The sequence below is a fragment of the Erpetoichthys calabaricus genome, chromosome 10 (assembly GCF_900747795.2).
Source record: "Erpetoichthys calabaricus chromosome 10, fErpCal1.3, whole genome shotgun sequence".
Classification (NCBI taxonomy): domain Eukaryota; kingdom Metazoa; phylum Chordata; class Cladistia; order Polypteriformes; family Polypteridae; genus Erpetoichthys; species Erpetoichthys calabaricus.
Window position 1 is genome coordinate 130,141,701 of NC_041403.2, and position 25,277 is coordinate 130,166,977.

The 25,277-nt window shown below is 38.8% G+C and overlaps 1 protein-coding gene across 1 annotated transcript in view; it reads right to left on the reverse strand.

Moving 5' to 3' along the window:
• Positions 1 to 25,277, reverse strand: part of kcng1 (potassium voltage-gated channel, subfamily G, member 1) — a 183,448-nt gene that overhangs the window by 148,899 nt on the left and 9,272 nt on the right. The gene's annotated exons all lie outside the window — the stretch shown is intronic.

The following is a 25,277-nucleotide window of genomic DNA, read 5'->3' on the forward strand; positions in this document are numbered from 1 at the left end:
GCTGAGCATACTGCATCTCTGTTGTTAGTCATTAGTACTAAAATATAAGTAATATGGTATTTATAAACTGTTACTAACCCTTCACTAGTCTGTTTTTTTCCCCTCAATAGATAGATAGATAGATAGATACTTTATTAATCCCAATGGGAAATTCACATATCACAATATCCTCATGTGCCTACCTATGGAAAAGTCATCTTAGATAAAAGAGCCCTGGAATCATGAGGTAGAAGGGTCCTTTCATCAGATTGGCTGGCCCAGCACTGACTCAGCTGATGAATGGCCAGTATAGAGGATATGGGTATTTGGCCAGTGTCTCCAGGACTCCGACTGTGACTGGCTTCTCTGACTCCTTTTTTACAATCCGGCAGTGGTTCTACAATTGGATGATGGACAGATGTTGTTGCTTTTCATTTATATTAAATAGTTTCTACTTTGTTTTTGATGCATTTGAATAAATCTGTATCCTTATATGTGAAAGTTCTGTATTTAGTGAGTAGCATAATCTATTCCTGCATTTTGCCTTCCAATTTCTACTATTATAATTCTGAGGTGGCAATCTATCTCTGTGGACTACTTCTGTTCTGTTTTGTGCATCATATTTACCCCATTTTGTGACAACCTATCTAAAAGCGTGCCTCTCTCTGAATTGCTTTTCACAAGATTTCTTCCATTTTTTTCTTTCCCTACAAGAGGTTTTTTTTTTTCATGGGAGCTTTTTTCTTGTTTTCTTAGGGAGTCATAGCTGGGGGCAGTCAAAAGCAGCGCCCATTGCAGTATTCCTTGTGTGATTTCGGGCTATACAAGAAATAAATTCTTGTTGTGTCAGGTCAAATGTGGAAGTCAAAATGTCTTGAACTCTGGTAATCTGCAACAACACAAGGGGTGCATTGATCGTGCAGATATGGCACTATCATTCTATACTCTCATGATCAAGCAACAGAAAAAATATAAGAAAAATGTGCAAAGAAATGTGTTTCTGCTGTCCATATTGCAAAATTGGGCTTGGCATTGGTGACTGTTACGTGAAGTGCTTGTAATAAATCTGCATTAGACACTAGACATACCTTTTATATTGTATTTAACTTGATATTTTGATACATATTTTTGTTACATTTAATAACATTTTTTCTTTTTGAAAAGAATTTAATGATTTGACTTGTTTTTCTGGGAGTAAACATAATGCTAAGGAGTTTAAACAAAATTTTTGTTCTTCATTTTAGTTAACTCACTTAAGGTTTTCAGCACTTGGTAGTTTTTCCCAGCCTTAGAGGCTTCATTCACTATTTTAATTACATTGTGTTTTATTAACTAGCTGCAATGGCCAATAGGGGGTGCCCCTAAACCTCTGGCTCCAGACACAAGTGTACAGACACAGTCAAGGGTAAAATTTAAGTAAATTTTATTATATGAAGTACCTTTATCCAGTTCTTTCTCCAACACACAAGCATTCACAACCACAATTTCAATTATGAACTTCGTGCATTCCCCTTTGAGCAAGCCTTGTCCCCAACGTCCCGACTCCAACTCCCTGATTCAGCATAAATGACTTCTTTTATGCTGGGAGTACTTCTGGTCCAGGATTAAGAATACGTTCCTCAAAGTAGGGTGGATTTCTGTAGACAGTGCCCTCTGGCAGACCCCATTGACTCCAACAGGGTTGTGCTTCTAGACTACAGGTCCCTGTGGGTGTCCATACTGGGAACATACCAAAGAAGCACTGCCATCTCCCATGTTGGGAGATAAACTCTCCCTGTCCATTTGTGCCCCAACTGAGATAAGAAGCACTAGCCATCCCAATGGTTACTTCTCCCACTGTGTTCCCATCTATTATGACCTCCCTGCCGGGTAAGACTTCTGTCTCTAACCCAGTTGGGACACAGGTCCATACATGTAGGCATTCACACTGCAAATCAGAAATAAGATGCAAATGAAAAAGGAACCAGAAGATCACCATTTAACCATGTTTCAACTGTGTGTGTTCAGCTTGAAGTATCTCTTTTAATAAACTTTATGGAAAGAAACAGAAAAGAAAAAAAAGTGACAAACTGAGAATTTTTATCTTGTTTGGGCCATAATTTGATTCTCTTAAATTGAATGAGCTACAGTATAGAATGAATCAACGTGATATAATGGAAACAATAGCAAACCATAAAATGAATCAAGTCTGGTCACCAAGGATTTCTAATTAAGCTAGCGGTTTGGAACACAAACCTGCAGCTACTGTAGCTTTCAAAGATCTAAACTTGAGCATCTGGATCTGTGAAGTAGAAGAAATTACACATGCACCACTGCGTTTCCCCACTTCAAAAAATTACCTGCGCTAGAATGATTACAGCTGAACCAGCTGTGTTCATGAGATCAATACTTTTGTATGACATTTTTCTGAATAAATAACACAAATCATAATTATGAAAAAACATTTTTTGAATGCTGTGAAAATGCTTTTGTGAAAACAATTTGTCACTTTTGCTACTGATATGTCTAAATACAGAAATTATGTAGTTCTTTTGCCTTTGGTTAGAGAACACCATGGTATCCTACTAGCTCTAGTGCTATGAAATACTGTCCCTTACTTTCACTAAAATACAACAAAAATAGCATTAACTGTTGGACTGATTCAACAGTATAAGTTGTACTGAAAGTGAATATTTTCATATTAATAAAGTAATTTTGTAATTTGCACAGCCAGCTCCTATTTACTTCATACCTTATCAAAATAACCCACACCAGACAGTCTCTATTTACTTAATTGTCAATATCATTTGCTAACAAAGTATGTATGTTTATTTCTAATGCTACTACTTGATTCGTTTCTAAAAAAGATTTCAGTTGCTGCAGGCTTTAAATAAGAGCAATCAGAAACCTCTTTTCCTTTTTCTCTTAGGTACCAAATAATTACTCTTGTAAATGTGGTTGACACAAATTCATACATCCTGTTATCAACAACCCTCAAATGAGATTTTTATATAGTCAGGTAGAGACTGCAAATATGTAAGATTTCCTATCTTCCACAAGCCAGGATGTTAGATGCCCTTCTGAGGCTTCTGAGCTCTTTTGAGAAACTCCCCAATGGGGCTGCACACTAAAACACACACTCTTCTTCAGGGTGCAGACAGTGGCTCATGCATAACATGGTACCAGGAGTGGGGTCATACACCAATGGATCTCCAAGAGGCACACAATATCCCAATACCAGTGAAGCAAGATGAGGATCCAGCTGGCGCTCCTGTCTTTGCTTGTCCCAGGTACTTGCTGGTTAAGATGCCTCCTGCAGATGACCCTGAATGTTTAATATTCTGCTTCAGACACATGGCAGCTCTGAAACACTGGGACAGGAGAGGCTGGGCAACTATCTTGTTTTTGACTGGAGAAGCCCTACAGGTTATGCGAAATCTCCCTCCTGAAAGGGTTGATGATTATGACTTCCTGAAGCAACAGACCCTCATTCATACAGCCTTGTAGCCAAGAGATGCCAGTTTCGTCTGTGGCGCATTGACCTGGACTGCCCTATATAAGGACCTGATTCAAAGCTACTTCTGTGGAGACACCTCTGAGCACATTGTGGAAAAGCTTGCTATTGACAGGGAAAAATCAGGAGCTTTGTGATGAGTTGCTCCGGAATGATGTCCACTCACTATTAGACCTGACCCACAGACTGGAGGGCGCCCTAACCATCTGGAAGCAGAGGGGCCCTGACTTCAACCCAATCCGACGCCACCGATGGAAGATGCTGTCGTAGGAACTCCACACACAGTGGGGACTGATCGCAGGTGCTTTCGCTGTGATCAACAATGATACCTGGCTCAAGAGTGCCACCTCTCCCCTGCACAGCCCAGGAACATCGGTCTACTTTGCATTCAAACAAGACCATGTCGTGGATGACTCTTATTATGTGGAGAGGGAGGTCGTGAACTTTAAAACACCACACTTTTTAATTAAGGATGGTTTCTTGTATCAGGTGATTTCTGATTTCTCACATCCACATCTTGGTGGGTCATCTCGGTGCAGAGAAGATGAGGGAAAGCATTTCGAAGAGCTTTTATTGGCTAAATACGGTCAGAGATGTGGAGCAGTTTTGTAGGACGTTTCCTGATTGTCAGGTTGTTTCTGCTGATAGACCTGCTAGGGCTCCTCTCTCACCGATGCCTATTTTGGATGTCCCCTTTGAGAGGGTTTGAGTAGCTATTGTGGGCCCACTCCCCAAGAGTAAAAACAGTTTTCAGTATATGCTTGTGTTGGTTGATTATGCAACAAGATATGCCGAGGTGGCCGCAATACAGAAAGTAAATGCACAGATTCTTGCTAAAGCTTTCTCAGAAATGGTCACATGTATTGGCATCCCACACGCGATTTTAACTGACTGACCTTCATCTCTCGCGTCCTGTAGCAGCTGTGTGAGAGCCTGGCAAATAAGCAATTGAGCATCACTGCTCACCATCCGCAGACAAATGGCCTGACAGAATGGTTTAATAAAATGCTGAAACAAATGATACAGTAGGTGGTCCATGACAACCTGACCACATGGGATACTGTGTTGCCTTTTCTCCTGTTTGATGTTTGGGAATCCCCCCAAGAATCCACCAGGTTGAGTCCTTTCAAACTGCTATTTGGATGCCGACAACTCAGGGTGTTAAGACATTTTTTGGGAGGAATGGACAGGGGTCTGCGGGACAACTCACAGGAGGAGATTTGTGGACTGAGTCATTTCGCTCCAAGAACAGATCTTGAAATTTTCCTCTATTGTGGTGGAACATATGCAGCGTGAACAGGCAGAAAACATAATTATGACAAGAAACGCAAACTCCATGAGAAGGGGGATTGGGGGTTGGTTTTGATCCCTTCAGACCCAGGTATATTACAGGCAAAATGGCTGGGTCTGGCAGTGGTCGAAGAAGATGAGTCCAGTGAATTATAAAGTAAGAATTACCGGTTGGTGGAAGCCTGTGCAGGTTTTGCATGTCTTTTGAAATGAGGCACTGGTCATGTCTGCAGCAGTCCCGCAAACTGAGGTTGAAATTGGTGATGATTTGATGGATAACCAGAAGGCAGAGTTGCTGGAACTGATCGAAAGGTACTCTATTTTTTTTTTAGTATTTTATTGATTTTATTAAAAGCAAATAACATTCCATACAAGCAATTCAATTTTACAGAACTAAAGTTCAAGTCAAATCAAATCCCACCCATTGTCAAGTTACAGTTAGGTCCATAAATATTTGGACAGAGACAACTTTTTTCTAATTTTGGTTCTGTACATTACCACAATGAATTTTAAATGAAACAACTCAGATGCAGTTGAAGTGCAGACTTTCAGCTTTAATTCAGTGGGGTGAACAAAACAATTGCATAAAAATGTGAGGCAACTAAAGCATTTTTTTAACACAATCCCTTCATTTGAGAGGCTCAAAAGTAATTGGACAAATTAAATAACTGGAAATAAAATGTTCATTTCTAATACTTGGTTGAAAACCCTTTGCTGGCAATGACAGCATGAAGTCTTGAACTCATGGACATCACCAGATGCTGGGTTTCCTCCTTTTTAATGCTCTGCCAGGCCTTTATTGCAGCGGCTTTCAGTTGCTGTTTGTTTGTGGGCCTTTCTGTCTGAAGTTTAGTCTTCAACAATTGAAATGCATGCTCAATTGGGTTAAGATCAGGTGACTGACTTGGCCATTCAAGAATTTTCCACTTGTTTGCTTTAATAAACTCCTGGGCTGCTTTGGCTATATGTTTTGGGTCATTGTCCATCTGTATCATGAAACGCCGCCCAATCAATTTGACTGCATTTAGCTGGGATTTGAGCAGACAGTATGTCTCTGAACACTTCAGAATTCATTCGGCTGCTTCTGTCCTGTGTCACATTATCAATAAACACTAGTGTCCCAGTGCCACTGGCAGCCATGCACGCCCAAGCCATCACACTGCCTCCACCGTGTTTTACAGATGATGTGGTATGCTTTGGATAATGAGCTGTTCCACGCCTTCTCCATACTTTTTTTCTTGCCATCATTCTGGTAGAGGTTGATCTTGGTTTCATCTGTCCAAAGAATGTTTTTCCAGAACTGAGTCCAATCTAGCCTTTCTATTCTTGAGGCTTATGAGTGGCTTGCACCTTGCAGTGCACCCTCTGTATTTACTTTCATGCAGTCTTCTCTTTATGGTAGACTTGGATATCAAGGGAGATTTTGCATAACCTGTAGGGCTTCTCCAGTCAAAAACAAGATAGTTGCCCAGCCTCGCCTACCCCCTGGAGAGTGTTGTTCACTTGGTTGGCTGTTGTGAAGGGGTTTCTCTTCACCATGGAAATGATTCTGCGATCATCCACCACTGTTGTCTTCCGTGGACGTCCAGGTCTTTTTGCGTTGCTGAGTTCACCAGTGCTTGCTTTCTTTCTCAGGATGTACCAAACTGCTACAATATTACGAGTGACAAAATGTACAGTTTCTTGGATGGGTTTTTTCTGTTTTCGCAGCTTAAGGATGGCTTCTTTCACCTGCATGGAGAGCTCCTTTGATCGTATGTTGTCTGTTCACAGCAAAATCTCCCACATGCAAGCACCACACCTCAAATCAACTCCAGGCCTTTTATCTGCTTAATTGATAATGACATAACGACAGACTTGCCCACACCTGCCCATGAAATGGCCTTTGATTCAATTGTCCAATTACTTTTGAGCCCCTGAAATGAAGGGATTGTGTTAAAAAAAATGCTTTAGTTGCCTCACATTTTTATGCAATCGTTTTGTTCACCCCACTGAATTAAAGCTGAAAGTCTTCAACTGCATCTGAGTTGTTTCATTTAAAATTCATTGTGGTAATGTACAGAATCAAAATTAGAAAAAAGTTGTCTCTGTCCAAATATTTATGGACCTAAATGTATTTAGGTTTACTGCATCAATGTCTGCCCAAACTTGAAAAAGGCCTTTAGCTGATTAAAAAGGACACATGGAACAACTCTTCCTTTTCGTTTATTGATGCTGTTTAATAATAAACTGGTTGCAAGAGCAATAGTAACAACAGGAACAGGATTGAGTTAGGAGTAGGTTGCTAACCTTAAACAAACAAAAGAAATACAAGAAAACTCATATTTTCATTCATGCTATAATAATTTTGTATACATATACACTCCATTATTTTGAACATGCGCTATTTACTAAAAATAAACACACTTGTGCAATATCGCGCATTAACTTAACTTACTTATTCTTTTACATAAATAACAGCAGTCACTAGTCAGAAACGTTTCACATTAAAAAAGGGAATTTTATAACATACCAGTGACATCTCCAAAATCAGCTAACACATTAAGCTTTCTAATTCCTCTGTGACACTTTTTTTTTCTTTTTCGTTCACAACTGCCTTCTCTGTGCCTTCTTTTAACAACTGAACGTCTCTTCTGTGCGGCAGTATGCTGACCCTGATTTCCGGAAGCAGTCTCTAGCCGTCTTCACACTCAAATCTTTACTTAAATAAACATCCTCAAGATCGATTGTCTTTTTTTTTTTTTTTTAAACATATTAAATAACAACATTTAAGCTCAGCTTAACACCCATTAGAAACAGACCTAGGCCAACAGAGTAAAACTTTAATAAATAGATAGATACATAAAAAAGTTAAATGAAAAGGGAGGAGAATCAGTTTCCTCAATTTAAATACTTATTCTAAAATGTTATTGATTAGATCCTGCCAGGTTTTAAAAAAGTTTTGCACAGATCCTCTAAGTGAGAATTAGATTTTTTCCAAATTCAAATAATATATAACATCAGTTTCACACTAACTTAAAAGAGATGAATTAGGATTCTTCCAGTTGAGCAAGATAAGTCTACGTACCAATAGTGAAGTAAAGGCAATTACAGTTTGTTTGTCCTTCTCCACCTTAAGTCCATCTGGACATACTCCAAACACAGTTGCTAATGGATTACAAGAGATTGTGACACCCAGGCTGTCTGAAAGGCATTTAAAGATTTTGGTTCAAAATGATGTTAATGTGGTGCACTCCCAAAACATATGGCACAATAAGGCTGGAACTTGATTGCAAAGTTCGCATGGTTTGATACCCAGAAGGCAGAGTTACAGGAATTGATCAAAAGGAACTCTGATGTCTTCTTGGTCTTATCTGGCTGGACAGAAATTGTGGCACATAAGATAGTAATGCAGCCCTGTGTTGCAGTGCATGTGCCCCCATATTGCCTTTCGGAGGCAACAAGGAAGGTGATAAGCGAGGAGGTGAAGGAAATGCTACAGCTGGAGGTAATCTGTGAAAGCAAAAGCGAATGGAGGAGCCCATTTGTTCTGGTCTCAAGACCAGATGGCTTGGTTTGGTTTTGTATAGATTTTAGGCGTTTCAAGAAGATTTCCAGGTTTGATGTGTACCTGATGCTGCGTATAGAGGACTTGTTGGAAAATACTTGGGCAAACTTCATATATCTCCACCTTGGTTCTCACGAAAGGGCAGTGGCAGGTGCCCCTGGAGGAGTCCAGTTGCGAGAAAGTGAATGATAGACCAGATTCTGCATCCCCATTCCGCGTATGCAGGAGTATATCTCAATGATGTGGTCATTTTCAGTAATGACTGGAGGTCTCATCTCAACATCCTGCAGGTGGTGCTTGACAGTTTGATGCTGGCGGGGTTAACAGCTAACCCTAAAAAGTAGATTGGGGATACTCCATGGGGAAAGGGCTGATCAAGCCACAGATGAACAAGTTGGGGGAGGTACTGGTCTATCCCCATCCTAAAACATTGGGACAGGTTTGTGCCTTCCTTGGGCTCACCGATTACTACAGGGGGTTTATTCCGAATTTTGCACATCGGGCTGCCACTCTCATTGACTTGACAAAAGACAAAAGGAACCGTGGTATTGTTTGGACTGATACCTGTAACCAGGCCTTCTCAGACTTAATGGCCACTTTATCCTTGTTCCTAGTTCTATAGAATACAGACTTTTTGAAGGAATTTGTTCTGCAGATGGACGCCAGTGCTTTTGGTTTGGGGGCGGTGCTTTCTCAGTGTTTTCATGAGGAAGAACACCCCATCACATTTCTCAGCAGGAAACTGCTTCCCAGGGAACACAATTAGTCAACCATTGAGAAAGTATATCTAGCGATTAAGTCGGCAGTGAAGACACTCCTGTACTACTTAGGGGGTCGATGGTTTACCCTGGTGATGGACCACACACCACTTCAGTGCCTCTACAGACAGAAGAATGTGCATGCCTGTTCTCTCGTGCCTGGCCAAGCCCAGCTTGAGTGGTGACTTTATCCACACCGGTGTGACCAAAGTTAAGGGGGTTGATGTGAGGTTTCTGAGCTCTTTTCAGACCCTCCCCAATGGGGCTGAATGATGATGAGTGATGAGAGATGACAAATGAAAAAGTTGGCAGCAGTGAGACTCATTAACTTATACGTGCCTCCTTGCTTCACATCATAATTGAACAAGTAATCTGGTGGTACCTTAGCTGTTTAAAGTAGACTTGGGATCAGGACAGAAGAAAAGTTCTAGGGGCATAATCCCAGTATTTCGCTACACCTTTTCTTATGCTGGAAATGACTAAAGGGCTTCCACCGAGTGGAGGTGCTGTGAAGGGTTATAAAGACTGGTGAATACAGAGTGGAGAGGATTGGTGTTGGCAAGAGCTCATCTAGCAGGAATAAGAGAGGACAGAATAAAGAGAGAATGAAACCATTCAATGTATCATTTTGGTAGACTTAGAGGCAAACTACTCTAGCCAACAAACAGGGACCAACTCTATAAAGGAAGGCACAAAGTTGCTATTGGTATATTGTGAGAGACAAACAAAAATAAAAACAAAAAATACAGAAAGTGCAAAAAAAAAAACAAAATTTGAAAGCACAAACAAAAAATTGAAAATGCAAATTAAAAAATACTAACAACCAATTGAAAACACAATCAAAAAACTGAAAGCACAAGCAAAAAAAAATGCAAATTAAAGTGAAAGAGCAAACGAAAAAGAAAATGCAAATAAAGTGAACATCCAAAGAAAAAATTGAAAAGGCAAAAAAATGAAAATGCAAACTAAAAGAAAAGTCAAAACGGAAATGACCTTATGGGGGAGGAGAGAGGTATGTGTGAAATGGGTGGAAAAGCTGAGGGAGTGTTGATAATGATATTTCGTGATTCTGCTGTAGTTTAGTGCAAATTTCAACGCTTCTATTATTGGTATAAACAGATTAACAGTGATTAAAGTAACACTTTCTAATTTCAGAAGGTCTTCAATTAATTTTCCTTGTTACAGATATACATTGTGTTTGCGTTTTGCACGTCTTGTGAGCTTGCAGCGTGACTGAGAAAAAGAATCTGTGTGCTGGAATGTACTTTGAAATTGGGAGCGCAAGTGGTAGGTATAGTAAATCTCAGTTTTTGTTTATATCAGCCAGTTGCAACAAACGTACGAGTAGGAGGAAGCTGTATGGACCGAGTGAAGGTAATTCCATGCCAGGCCAGGGGGTGGTAGAGTGCACTAAATCCTCTTCTGTTGTCTCTACAGATCAAACAAGGAAAAACCTGCCTGATTCAACCTTGAAGACATCACTTCCAGTTCAGGAGCCCAAAAGAACTTCACTTCTGGCTCTGGTGCCCAGAAGCATGTCACTTACGGTTCCAGTGCCCTGAAGCATGTCACTTCCGGTTCCGCCATGTCACTGCAAGTCCTGGCCTTTAAAATCGCCATGTTTTGAATAGTAAAACAGTTCAGTTTAGAACTCAACCAGTGCACATAAGTGCTCTTTCAAATACCCATTTGCAGCCAGGGACAATATAGTGGTGGTTGCCCCAAACCTTTTTCTTGGGCCGATTATTTTCACAATGGTGTAGTCGGCAGAATGATGGCCTCCTTTTGGAACTGGAAGCCAAACCCGAAGTATGCCTCAACACACCCTCGAGTTTTCCAACCAAAAGAAGGTCGAGTAGGAAAGTACTGTTCCTGCATCGCCAAGCTGGGGTTAATCAATGTGTATCGGTGGGATCGGAAGCATGCTCCGACCCAGAACCCTCGGGACCATATGCCAGGGCCCTATGGATGAGGGCCAGGTCCAGAAGGGAACATATTGAGGACTTATTATGGTTTCTAGAGAAAGGGGACCACTCACAAATTCACAACAAAGGGAAAGTACTTTGGAAAAGGTGGGGGTGCCCCGAGTTGGCAGGCGGGGAATATAATGGTCTGGGAATTTAAACCAGGAAAAGCAATAAAAAAACAGCAATTTGCACTTCAGGCCAAAGTCAGGTGTTGGCTAAGGCCAAATCAAAACATCGCCTGACAAATAGTGAAGCAGGTAGCCTGTGTGCTACTGATAAATGCCCTTCGATCCGATATCACCCAGCTGACCTGGGGACAATCTTTTAACAGCATGGTCTCCCTACTGGAGATCACTGAAAATATTCGAACGGAAACCTACTTGGGGGATCCAGAACGGGACCCACGTCAACCTAGATGGGTGTGCATCCTTGCTTTTGAGTCCTCTTTCCACATTGCGGCGCTCACTTCACCGAATCCTGGTATGCAGCCAGGTGACGAAGGGGTCTGCGGAGGAATATGGAGAGGGGAGCTGTGTGCTCTAGCTGATCCTCTGGCCTTCTCACGTAGAGGACTAGCAGTCATACAGTGCATCCGTTTTTTTATTTTTAATAAATTTGCAAAAACCTCAAGTAAACTTTTTTCACGTTGTCATTATGGGGTGGTGTGTGTAGAATTCTGAGGGAAAAAAATGAATTTAATCCATTTTGGAATAAGGCTGTAACATAACAAAATGTGGAAAAAGTGATGCACTATGAATACTTTCCGGATGCACTGTAAATGGTTAAAACTTTATTTAATTCCAGCAGCAACATTTCCATTGTTGCCACAACAATGGCTAAAAATAAAGACCAGTCTAACCTGTATTCACAGAGACATTTGTTATTATGAGTTCCCCACATGTTATATCAGCCACGACAGTGTCTTGAAAAATGTTGGTGGTGGCGGTACTAGATAATCTTCCGTTCCCCGCAATACTGGGTAGAGATTGGTCAGACAATAAAAGTGGTATCACACTCACTAGTCCCACACAGGCCCTAGGTCTAGTCATGAATGCAGAAACAACTTTCTCAGCTGCCTCCAGGCTGTGTACACAGCCAGAAAAGAAACGGAGTTCGGCCTCCAACAATGATGTGGAGACACCCGGGCTGTCACTGTGCGATACGTCATCATCAAGCACTGTGTCAACACGGGATGAAACTACACCCCTTGAGGTCGAATGCGATCCACTCACACATCTGCAGTTTCAATTATGTCAGACCCTGGCTTCATTTAAAAGGGAGCAATGGAATGATGACTACCTTAAATTTGCAACCAACACACACTACTTCTCATGCCATAGAGTCCTCACTTTGTGTTAAATAATGACCTTTTGTATCGGGTGGCAGAACATGAGGGGGAGGTACAGACCCTGTTAGTACCACAGAGTCTGTGAACTAGCTCATACCAACCTCCTGGGAGCCCATTTGGGCCTACAGAAAACAATAGAGTGGATTAAGCTCCGATTTTTTGGCCCGGGATTAATGATAAGGTCCTCCGCATTTGCATGTTCTGTCTGTATTTCCATTACTCTTAATTGACATCCCATTTGAGCAAATCAGGGTCAACCTAGTGGGACACCTAGAGCCCTCGGCCAGGGCACATAAATATATAATGGTCCTGGTAGATTATGCTACCCGATATCCCGAAGCGGTTCCATTGTGCTCAGAAACCTCGACAGCTATTGCACGGGAGTCGGTAGGGGTCTTTGCGCTTGTCGCCATTCCTAAAGCAGGGGTCTCCAACACGTCGCTTGCGAGCTACTGCCACCCTTTCCAAGTAGCTCGCCAAGGGGTTAATGAATCCTACATAAAGTCAAATTAGGGGTGGCCGATCTTTCTAAAAAATCATATCACAATCCACAATCTGAATGGAATCTCTCTTTTCAATGTGGCGTACACTTAAGAGCATATCGGACTCAAACTCATCAAGACCTAAGTAACACTTTATTTTAAATATCAAACAAAGTTATATTCATTTGTTCTCTCGTTCGCTAGGTAAGTGGAGTTAAGGAACACGCCCCAAAGCTGGCAAGTGAGTGAGGAGAGCACCCCTATCCCCCCCTCAGCCTGCTGCGTGTTTCTTGAATTCATGTAAATAAAATCGGTACCGCAAGCAAACTATGATACATAGCGAAATGAGAGAAGTCGCAAAATCAACTGGAATGTTCAAGCAAATTATAGAAAAAAACCCGATCTAAATCCGTGAAGTAGTTCTCTCGTGAAAAGCGGACAGACAGACAGACAAACAGATTATATATTGGTAAACCGTCAAGATAATGTGCAGTCTCAACAGCATTCTCAGCATTTGTGGAGCTTAGGAGAGCAAGATAAACTATAAGAAGCTTCACCAAGCAACTCTGAAAATGTCTGCTTTGTTTGGGTCTACATACCTTTATTTTAATTTCTTATTTGTCTTTTATTCTTCTTTTCTTCATTATGTAAAGCACTTTGAGCTACTTTTTGTATGAAAATGTGCTATATAAATAAATGTTGTTGTTGTTGTTGTACCTTTGCAAGTCTGCCTTTTCTGACATGAATACCATGAAATCAAAGTTCAGAACAAGACTGACAGATGAACATTTAAATGACTCCATAAAAGTGAACCTAAGTGGCTACACTCCATCATACACCTCTCTTGTTGACTCCATGCAGTGCCAGTCATCTCACTAACTGAAAAACACATCACACTTGCAACTGGACATGTGAATACTCTTGTGATGTGAAACAGTGACATGTAATAAAATGACAAATGAATAAGTAATACCTGTGTATTTGTAATTGCATTGTTTTGTTTTGACAGCATTCATGTTTTAATTCAATAGTGTGAGATACACTAGAAAATGCATAAAGACATACAAAAAGTAGTTGCAGGTGAACTAAATATTTTTTGTGATGTTTTAACGAAAAATGTGAGTTGTGGACACCAACATTTTGTAAATGTTCAGGCAAATCAAGCTTATTCAGTTTGTTTGGGTTGAAATAAGGTATGAGAATAAATGTTAGAAAACATGAGTAGCTCTCAGCCCATTTTCATTTTGTAAAAGTAGCTCTCAGGGGAAAAAAGGTTGGAGACCCCTGCCATAAAGAAATACTGACGGATCAAGGGACACCTTTTACCTCAGAGATGTTCAGGGAGACGGCCAAGTTACTAAAAATAAAACCTCGGTATATCATCCTCAAACCAATGGCCTAGTCGAGAGGTTTAATCAGACTCTCAAACAGATGTTACGTAAGGTAGTCAATAAGGATGCAAGGAACTGGGATCAGTTAAATTTTGGTGTAATATACTGCCATATTGCCATAACATTTTTGTAAATGTTGAGTTGCTTTATCTAAATAAGAGTACAGTATTTAAAACATTTTGGTAAAAGTACCGTTTTCATATTTTTGTAATTTTTTTAAAAGTACATTTAAAAGAGTGCAGAGGCCCAAAAAACAATGCCTAATAATAATATCTTTGCAAGAGATTGTGGACATTTTAAAATATTTACTGTAATTGTATTTTCAATGTACTTTTTGTCCTCCCCTACAGACTCAGATAAAACTTCATCTTGTGACTCTTCATTATAAGACATTTTAATATTTGCAACTGGCATTCGTGCTATATCACCATTAGGTCTGCAGCCAAGACCAACAATTTGCTTTCACCATGATGGGTAACTCCTGCCAGTAGCCAATGTTTTAATTCTGCCTATCCATAAAACCTATGAAAGTTTTAGACTTTAATTTTAGTTTTGTTATTTTAATTTAAACCAGGTTTTGGCCAGTATTAATCTGAGTCACTTACAGTATGTATACATATTTCACAGTAATATACTGTAATGTGTAGTGACATTAACTGGGTATACCAGGTAATAGGTGGCACAGGGCAGAGACAAATTCTGAAAAGCTTTAAAAGAGTTATAAGCTACAACCCTTTGAATGGGTATGCATGCCATGCCCATGAAGAATTAGAGGTGAAAAACCACCCTCAAAAGGAGATAGGAAAGAGCCTCCAGTGATGAAACAAGCAATCCTGTCTCAGACAACTAGAAAAAAACAGGGCAACACAGCAATTGCCAAGGATGGTTCACAATACCACCAAATTAAAAACACATTTCTCTCTTATAGCCTTTCATGTCTCTGCCATTGCACTGTTCCAGCCTTAATTGTCTACAGCCCCTCCACTCATGGTCCAGTCATTACAATATGTGAAATGTTAAGACAAGCTTTAATTGATTTTAATTAGTTTTTAAAATGTTCAGAGATCTATAAAACATAAGTTTCTAATATTAGTACAGTAGAAGTATTTTGGACACAGTGAATTAGTTATGGATTTAGTTATACTCATTTTAAGCAAGGCCAACAGTTTAACACTCTTTGTTCTTTAAAAACACAAAAAACATGTTTGAGACATTATAGAAAAAATCAGCACCTTTAATGTGTTAGGCTTATAGAAACTCAAAAGGTTTGTGTAAAATAGAGAGATCATTTATTGATTAAAATAATGTAGAACAGTCTATACCTTTAGACACCACGGTTAAGAAATTGTAATTTAAGAAAATTTACAAAACGTTTATTATTTGTTAAAACTGTTGTATGATCCTGGTTATTCACAATCCTCATTTATCAAACTGCATACATTTCACCTTGTTCTCTTTACAAATCAGCTATACTCTCTCAGCTTTAAATATAAACCAAAGGCTGATTCCTATGTGTGTAGAGCCTGAAGATTATTTTGCTTTTTATTAATGTTAAGAAATCTTGGATGTCCATGACTCCATACATGCAAGTTTCTTCACTGTAAAGTGATAGATCCTGGAGAAGATGCAGGTTCAGTGCATATCCACAATCGCTTGATTGAATCCTAAGGACAATATAAAACAGTCAATATGCATTATAAACTAATTTAGCCATAACTTGTTATATTTAACATTGGATTACCAGTATGGTAAACTGAATAACTTATTTGGAATTCCTGATGGACAAGATGACATTCTTGAAGGTCTCACTCTATGTTGGTTCCAGAACACTAATGAGGTATTTATAAAATTGATTGAAAATTTAAAATTCCTAACTAAATAACTGCACAGGAGCTAGTCAGACAAATGAACTAAGAGAAATACAGAATAGATAGAGATAACAGATCAGATTTCTTAAGTGACATTGGTAATGTAATCTGCTTACAATTACAGAATGCAGACAATGGCAGTGGAAAATTCACAGGAATTTAAAAAAAGACTAGGGGGCTTTGCCCCCTGCTTGCTTTGCTTTCCAACCCTTCCCCGCCAAGCGATACGCGCGGTTATGAAAAAGGGGGCTGAACATACCCCAAGGAGATGCAGCCGCTCCTCCGAAACCCCTCTTAAATGGTGATACAATGGGAAACAAATAACAGTTGTTTTTTTAACCTCCTCTTTGCTTGATCAGCTGCTGGCTTGCTGCTGCTCCCGTTCCGCGTGATCTGCATTTCATGTGGCATTTTGAATGTTTTAAAGTCACTGCCTTGTCTCTCTTCTCCCCTAGACATCCTCAAACACTATTCGATCTCTTTTCGCTTTTCCATTATTTCGTCGAGTAATATTTTCCGTTTGTTTGCGCTAATGTAATCTTTACTCTCATTTTTTTGAGACTTTCGAAATTTCCTACTTCCATTGTCTCTAACCTGCTCTGCATGTGTATCACGGGACTTGCTTCCAAAGGTTGCAAGTATGACATGCCTTGCCCATCTCGTGGGACATGAAAGTGTCTCTCTTCAAAAGATCACATCCCATCCCAAGTTTTGTTTTTTTTTTTAAATAATAGAGATGATGTTATACTTCCAGACAATAAAATAATATGCGAGTTATTACTGTGCAAATTTTAATGAATTAGTTTATATGTTTCTAAGATCAACACCATTATTGGTTTATCCTGTATCCTTTAATCCAGTTTACACAGTCACACTGGATGCATGAAGGAGCTGCTTTTTTTTTTATGATTATAGCAGTAGATTCCTGGATATCACGTGTTAGATGATGCTCCATTTTTACTATTCGTTATATGTATTACTACAATTAGATTTTCAAGAGGACATAAGGTATTGAAAAATAGACTCGGATACAATAAAAAGTAATATTATTCATCATTTCTTTGTCTTCTTACTTTGTCAGGTGGGGAAAGGGGAAAAAAAATAAAAATCACGCAGTGTATAAATTGTCATTTGGCCAAATCATTGTAAACTGTAACTGCCTCCATCAGGTTTGTACTCTGACAAGCCATTTATAACCCTTTGAAAGATTAAATTCATACACATCCTAATACATAATAACAGACAGAAATGAAAACTAAATATCTTAAATTTTATCAGAACAGGGTTGGACTCATTTTTTTATGATTAGAAATTATTTCATAGTAATAAAACAAATATATTTTTTATTTTTGATATCACTAAAATTGTGTTGATAATTATTCTGCATTTATATTTTTCTTAACAAAACATAAGACAAAGGACACAGATAGCTGTCGAACCACAAAGCAGATGATTTACAATCAGGCATATTTACAATCTGCTCTCTTATGCAACTGCCATAGACTGGCAAAATGTTGAGCTTTCTGACTATTAAATTAGAAATACCATTGGGTCATTGTTTTTCATGATAAAATTAACTTTTTGGTGAGGTTGGATTTTCCAGGGCCTTGGGCCCATTAGCGACTGATTCAATTTGGATCAATTTAATTTTTGCATTGTTCTGTTCACTGATTGCAGGTTCAGAGTGTTGTAACAAGTTCACATGTAAATACAATTATAAACTTTACAAATCACTAATTACATAATGAATATACATAGAGTTTTGTTTAAATATTCAGGAAAACAAAGTTATTCAAAACCAATTAACAAAAAGGACCAATATCTGTCTGTTAATTAACCATTAATTGCTTACCTATGATCAGTGGACAACAGAGGTCAGGGGGGTATTTTTTGTACGTCGCTTAAATCATCCGAGATCAGGTGCCTCATCTTGGATAAGTTAATGCCGGTGACACTCATCCGGGATAGGTTGTTTTTTCTAACGCAGCCGTGTATTAGATTAGTCTAGTTGGATCTAATCATACCAGATGAATGCGCGCGCCCGCGCTGAGTGAAAAGCCCATATATATGGAGTCTAGAAAACATGATCAGCAAGTTGTTGATAGGCTGTAACAAAATGACGAAAGAACAGGCGCATTTTTTTTTTCCCCCACACACACGGCACAAGACCTTTTATTCAAAGGACATGAAGAATTTCAAGATTTAATATGCATAAGGGGTAACACTGCAAAAGCAGCCCAGACCAGAAAAGACGGCTGGCAAAAAGTGGCCGTCAAATTAAACGCTAAGTGGTGTGCATTGTACTTACTGAATGCAGCGTTTCATTTCCTGTGTGTCAGATTAATTGTTATTTAATATGTCATAATTCCAGATCAAACTTGAGCACAAGGAGAACATGGGAACATGTTAAAGTGAAGTACAAGAATATACTTCAAACTGGTAAATATTGGTATATAACTATTTAAAGAATTGTTGACATAATCATATATAAATATAAAAAACATTAATTTTAAAGCTAATAAGAAGGCAGACAAGCAAAAAACAGCTGGAGGTCCACGCGGTCCAGACCTAACCCCTGCAGAAGAGTTGGCTCTCCAGCAAAATGCCCATCACCCTGTTTCTGAGGGCATTCCAGGGGGAAGCTCCTCCTCAGAACCAGTGGCAGGATGCAGTGGTCACTTCATTTCAGGTAAAGGATGGTCATTGCATAGATTTGTCCTCCATGTGTGCCATAGGTATGTTCCATATAGCCCTCTTTTTTGTCACGTCAGTTGCAGGGAATGTCATATCCCTTGAACCTGTGTCTGACCAACGAGATATTGACAAAAGAATATTTGATGAAGACACTGTCTGATTATTCATCAGGAGGAGAGGTACATTTTCCAAATAATGTTTGATCAAACTCCACTCTGATCAGTCCCATGTGCCCCAATCACATTTGGAAATCCTGGTAATGAGAAGGTTAGGCTGATTGTGAGATTCTTCATGGAACTGTGGGTGTTCTAGCCTGTGTATTCCCCATACCTGCAATAGCATGAAATGCCTCTTTTATTGTCTGCACATGCAGGTGTCCAGGAAACACTATGAAAACCCGAAGGAAATATTTCAGAGCCAAACAGACTCTACGAATTGCGTGGCAAACTGCACTTTTAGTTAGATTTTCTGCATCACCTACAGTATATAAAAAAGTGCCACTTGTAAAAAACCTCAAAGCAATGCATACTGTCTGTGTGGTTGTGAGAGCCCGACTTCGCCGAGTTTGATTTCGAATATAAGGTGCTAATAAATCTTTGAGGTACAATATTCCCCCTCGGCTAAAGCGGTATCTTTCGAAAAGAATTTCCTCCAGGAGCAATAGAGGATCTTGCCAATCGCGCAAAACCCGCTCTATATGAAATTCTCTTCATATAATTTGCGCACCAATATCAATTGGTTGCTCATTCATGAACGGCGAAGCCATGACTGGATGACTTCCACACACCATCACCGATTACGTGTGTAAACTAATCCTTGTTTACATAGAACAAACCTGCTCCGAGCAGGTTTGAGGATTTGGATGTGTTGCTATGACAACACTTCCAGCAAGAGTTTTGAAAAACCAACAGATCCAGGATCAGGCCAAATCATCAACAATTACATCCGGCTAAACGACTAATCCACGTACGAAAATTACCCCCCTGGTAAATAAAACTGACAGAGCCTTTCATGAAAACAATTCTCTCTTAGGTTGTCTGCAAATAGCTAATAATTTCTTGAGAAACAATCAATGAGTTAATCAGGTGCAAGTATTTTTATATTTGGTTTATGTAAATATATTCAATGAACATATCAATGTTTATTTTCAGCTAAGTTTAATGTTGTTGCATATTTTCTGTTTTATTATAAATTGTTATCTTGTATTTCACCCATATTATGTTCGTTAATATAAAAACTGTGGTATATGTCAATAAATTCATACATTACAGACAAACTATGGGCTCTATACTTCAATAAGTAGGTGTGGAAAATGAATGAATTAATGTTACATGATTTCTCTTGGCTCTGAGGCTAAGGTTCTACTTTGGTATCTTGAAGACTGTCAGTTCAAATTCAATTACTGCCAGAAGGGATCTTACTCAGTTGAGCCCTTGAGCTAGGCTCTTAACCTGAAAATTGCTCCAGGAGCATTGTACAATGCCTGACCCTTTGCTATGACCACCAAAAGGTCATGTGAAAAAACAATTTCCCCTCTGGGATTAACAAAGAATATCAAATCAAAAATTACACGTTTTTGTCAAGTTTAGTCAATTTAGGCCTAATGCAGGGGTTTTCAAACGTGGTCCTGGGGACCCACTATGGCTGCAGGTTTTTCTTCCAACCATCTTCTGTTTTTAATAGGACTCCTGGGCTAATTAAGTGAACTGCAGTTTCCCATATTCTGTGTTTTAGGAACGATATAGAAATTAGAAAACTATGTTTGGTAGAAAAAGAAAAAATTAAATGTACTAATCATTTTTATGGGAATAAGGTATTTTTTTTCTTTTTAACAAGATTTTTGTTCTACGTTTCCAGGTGTTCTTACTGTTTAATTAATCCATTATTTACTAATTAGTGGGTCTGACACTAAAGTAGTTTCAGCCTTTCGTGATTCAGTACTGCCCGGGTGTCTGCTCTGCTAGTTTAATTGTCATTATTAAGATACAATGAAGGGAGCAAACTGCACACAGAAAGGGTTAAATATGATGGAGACAGAGTTAAGCATTTAATTTATAGCACAAATAGAAATATTTCCAAATGTCTTATAAATGTAAAAATCATGCTGCTGTGCTTTTCTGAATGTAGAATTAACAGAAGAGGAAAAAATACTAACTAATTAAATGAGATCAGTGTTATCAGTTGTTGTCACCGATTATCAATCTTGCTGGAACAAAACCCTGCAGCAGCAGAGGGTCCCCAGGACCGAGTTTGAAAACCCTTGGTCTAATGAAATTTACAGTAAAACAAAAAAACATTCTATGAGAGTTAAATGAAGAAAAATGACTTGGATAGCTGGGCAGGAATGTCACCAATTGTATTTTCACAGACTTGTATAAATGATTCCTAATCTTCTGCCCATCGTGTCACTTCTGAACTGTGTTTGACAAAAGTTATGACAAAAAAGTTAATTGAAGGGAACCTCAAATAAATGACTGCTACCAGGCTTTAACAAGCATTAGCACTGACCAAATAGCTACACAAATCAGCCCAGGTTTGGTTTCTGGGAGGATGATTTAAAAAGTTTTTTTCCTCTGCAATGTTCTTGGTTAAATGTGTTCAGTAAGAATTTAGATTAGACAGGTGATTCCTCTCCAACATAGTTCAGCAAAGCCTCTTTATACTGTATGATAACAAATACACTAGGATCTTGCTTTCCTGGTAGAATTAATGAAAACGACTTTGTATAAAAAGTTTTCTTGTGGTTCAAGAAAAAAGTGATTAATGGTCAGTGTTTTCAGAAAAATGTCCAGAATTTAATATTTTAATCATGTGCCTATTTCATTCTACTGATATTTTGTGAAGGCTTAAATTTTGGCCATTACAATGTCACTTGACAGCTTGGACACACATTAATAATTGGAGTATTGTAGCTGGTTATTTCTGCTTTTGGTATGCACACAAAAATCTGATTCTCGCAGCATGGCTTGAGATCTAAATAATTTAAATTGAAGACCTACTGCAAAGCTTACGTTTCAGCTGTCAGTTTATTAAAGGCAATGCAGTTGTAGGCGAAACAGCGCCATGAATAAAACGAAAGAAGAAAAAATAAATAAATAAATAAAAAAAGCAGTCTACAGCAACCCCTCCTGAAGAAATCAGCAGTGTAGTAGCTTTAACTCATGCCCAGATCTCCCATTTGGTATCTAGTAACAGACATTACATTACACTCTGAATTGTCTGCTATTTATTGAATCCATTGTTGGGGCTCTTGTCATTTGCAGAATTTTTGTATATGCTTATACACAAGTATATGAATGTACAATTTGCAAATGCCTATTCATCAGAAAAAGCTGAAAGAATAAATAAATTTCAGCTACTAGTGACTTCTATAAAAAGTAAAAGTAAAACCATTGATAAACCCTTACCATGCACATAATAGAAAGCGGTAGAAGAATGACTGCAAGCATGAGGCTCGCCAAGCAAAACACTTCACACTCATACCACACTATTAGGCAGACAGCGTGGTTGACCACCTAATAGCAATGCATGATTATTAAAAGGTGAGCAAGAGCACATGCCATTTGTGTACAATGCCTTTATTCCTTTCAGTTTTATGCAAGATTCAGCTAATATTACAATCAGCCCTAGGAGAAATTTGCAAATCGCCACATACAACTAAAATTAATTTACACAGGAGTGCATTTGCAGACCTGAGGGGAAAACAAGCTGGGAGGACTGAAGGGATTACGTAGTTTAACTGGATGCAACATGTAAGCCAAATATTATAAATCATGATCAATGATTAATACAGTATCTTTCAGTCAACTAATAATTGAGAGAAAAGAACAAACCACTGATCAGCAAGTAGAATCATAGAGCTTGATAAGCTGATACTTGGAACAATATTTATCTTTACAGTGGCCAGACAGGCCTGAAATCAAGGATGTCTGAAAAGAAATGATACAATACAGTTTATTTTTGTATAGCCCAAAATCACACAGGAAGTGCCACAATGGGCTTTAACAGGCCCTGCCTCTTGACAGTCCCCCAGCCTTGACTCTCTAAGAAGACAAGAAAAAACTCCCAAAAAAAAAAAAAAAACCTAGTAGGGAAAATGGAAGAAACCTTGGGAAAGGCAGTTCAAAGAGAGACCCCTTTCCAGGTAGGTTGGGCGTGCAGTGGGTGTCAAAAGAAGGGGGTCAATACAATACAATACACAGAACAGAACAAATCCTCAATAAAAAATAAAAAATTTTTTAGAAGTATGGCGCAGAATTTAACAGTAGATGATATCACATTATAAGATTTGGATAATTTTAGACTCCTGGAGACCTCATCCATCACGCTGCCTAACCCATTTGGCCATTCCACGGCTGAAACAGTGTTGGGCCAGCCAATCCGATGAAAGGACCCCTCTTTCTCATGATTCCTGCGATCCTCCATCAGGGATGACTTTACCTTAGGCAGGCAAAACAACTTGGCAGGTGGGCCGTGGCACCAAGTGCCACATTTGAGTACCGAGAAGAGAAACAGAATAGGTGAGGGTTAGTATCCAATTCTAACTATCATGTTACTTATGTTTTAGTGCTAATGACTAACAACAGAGATGCAGTCTGTACAGTTAATCAGCAGCTCTAGTCAGGATTTGCTAAACTGAAGTAGTGAGTCTTCAGCCGGGATTTAAAAGCTGAGACCGAAGGGGCATCCCTTATAGTAGCAGGCAGACCATTCCACAGTTTAGGGGTCCTGTAACTAAAAGCTCGATCTCCCATTGTTATTTTATTAATCCTTGGAACCATAAGCAGACCAGCATCTCGAGATCTTAATGTGCGCTCTGGTTTGTAAGTCATGATAAGTTCAGACAAGTAAGCCGGACCTCGGCCATTTAATGCTTTATATGTTAAAAGGAGGATTTTGAAATCTGCCCTAAACTTAACCGGGAGCCAGTGTAAGGATTTAAGAACTGGAGTTATGCGTTCTTATTTTCTTGTTCTTGTAATAATTCTTGCAGCCGCATTTTGTATTAACTGGAGGCTGTATAAAGAACAGTTTGAACATCCAGTGAACACCGCATTGCAGTAGTCAATCCTACTAGAGATAAATGCATGAATTAATTTCTCAGAATCCTGTTTATTTAGAAAGCGCCTTAATTTCCTAACATTTTTAAGATGGAAGAAACATGTTTTGGACAACTTTGTAATATGCGCTTTAAATGACATGCTAGAGTCAAAGATAACTCCTAGGTTACGGGCTGATTCAGTAAAATTAATTGGGATTTCAACCGAGTTAAATGATGACAAAATGTTATAATCAGCGTCATTCCCTCCAACAATTAACATCTGTTTTATCTGTATTTAAAGATAAGTAGTTCTCCTTCATCCACTCCTTTAATTCGCTAACACAACTAATTAAAGACAATATCGGAGAAACTTCATCTGATTTAAATGAAAGTTATAACTGGGTGTCATCGGCATACGAGTGAAAATTAACCTTATGTCTCCTAATAATAGATCCCAGTGGAAGCATGTAAAGTGAAAACAGTAAAGGTCCCAGTACTGAGCCCTGCGGGACACCATATTGAACTTCTGTGTATAATGATGGAGTACTGTCAGCACATTTCTGTACATATTGGAATCGATTTGATAAATAAGAACTAAACCAAGCGAGCACGGTGCCTGTAAGCCCAACATCATTTTCTAGCCTGTGTAGTAAAATAGAATGGTCGATGGAACATAATTACAGTGGAGTTTCCAACATCAGCGGATATCAGAATGTTGTTTACAACCCGTGTTAGTGCCATTTCTGTACTATGACCAGTGCAAAAACCAGACTGGAATTTCTGAAATAAATTGTAATGCGTAAGGTGTGACTGAAGCTGATTGGCGACTACTTTTTCTAGTATTTCAGAGAGAAACGGTAGATTTGAAATAGGCCTATAATTATTTAGTATGTGTGGGTCTAGGTCTGACTTTTTAAGTAATGGTTTAATGACTGACACTTTTAGTGTATCAGGTACTGTACCGTGCAATAATGAACTACTGATAATGTTTAGAATAGGCGCTGCAAGAACATTCATTGCACTTTTTACTAGTTTTATTGGCACTGGATCTAGGGAACAAGTAGTGGGCTTCATTTTAGAAATTAAAGTTAAGACTTCCTGCTCAGTTACAGGATTAAAATTACTAAAGTGCTGAATGCAATGTGAGACAGGGTCTGCTAAGCTAGTATTTGGTTTGTAGTGTGACGCAGAGATCTGGGATCTTATATTTTTAATTTTCTCATTGAAGAAGTTCATAAAGTCTGTACTGCTAATATCTGTTGGTATTTTGCACTGTTAATCTGAATTTCCATTTGTTAATTTAGCCACTGTTCTAAACAGTACCCGAGGATTTTTATTATTGTTATCTATTAATGTAGAATAGTATTCTGAGTGAGCTTTAAAGAATAAATAAAAATATTTATTAACACTCTCTGTCCA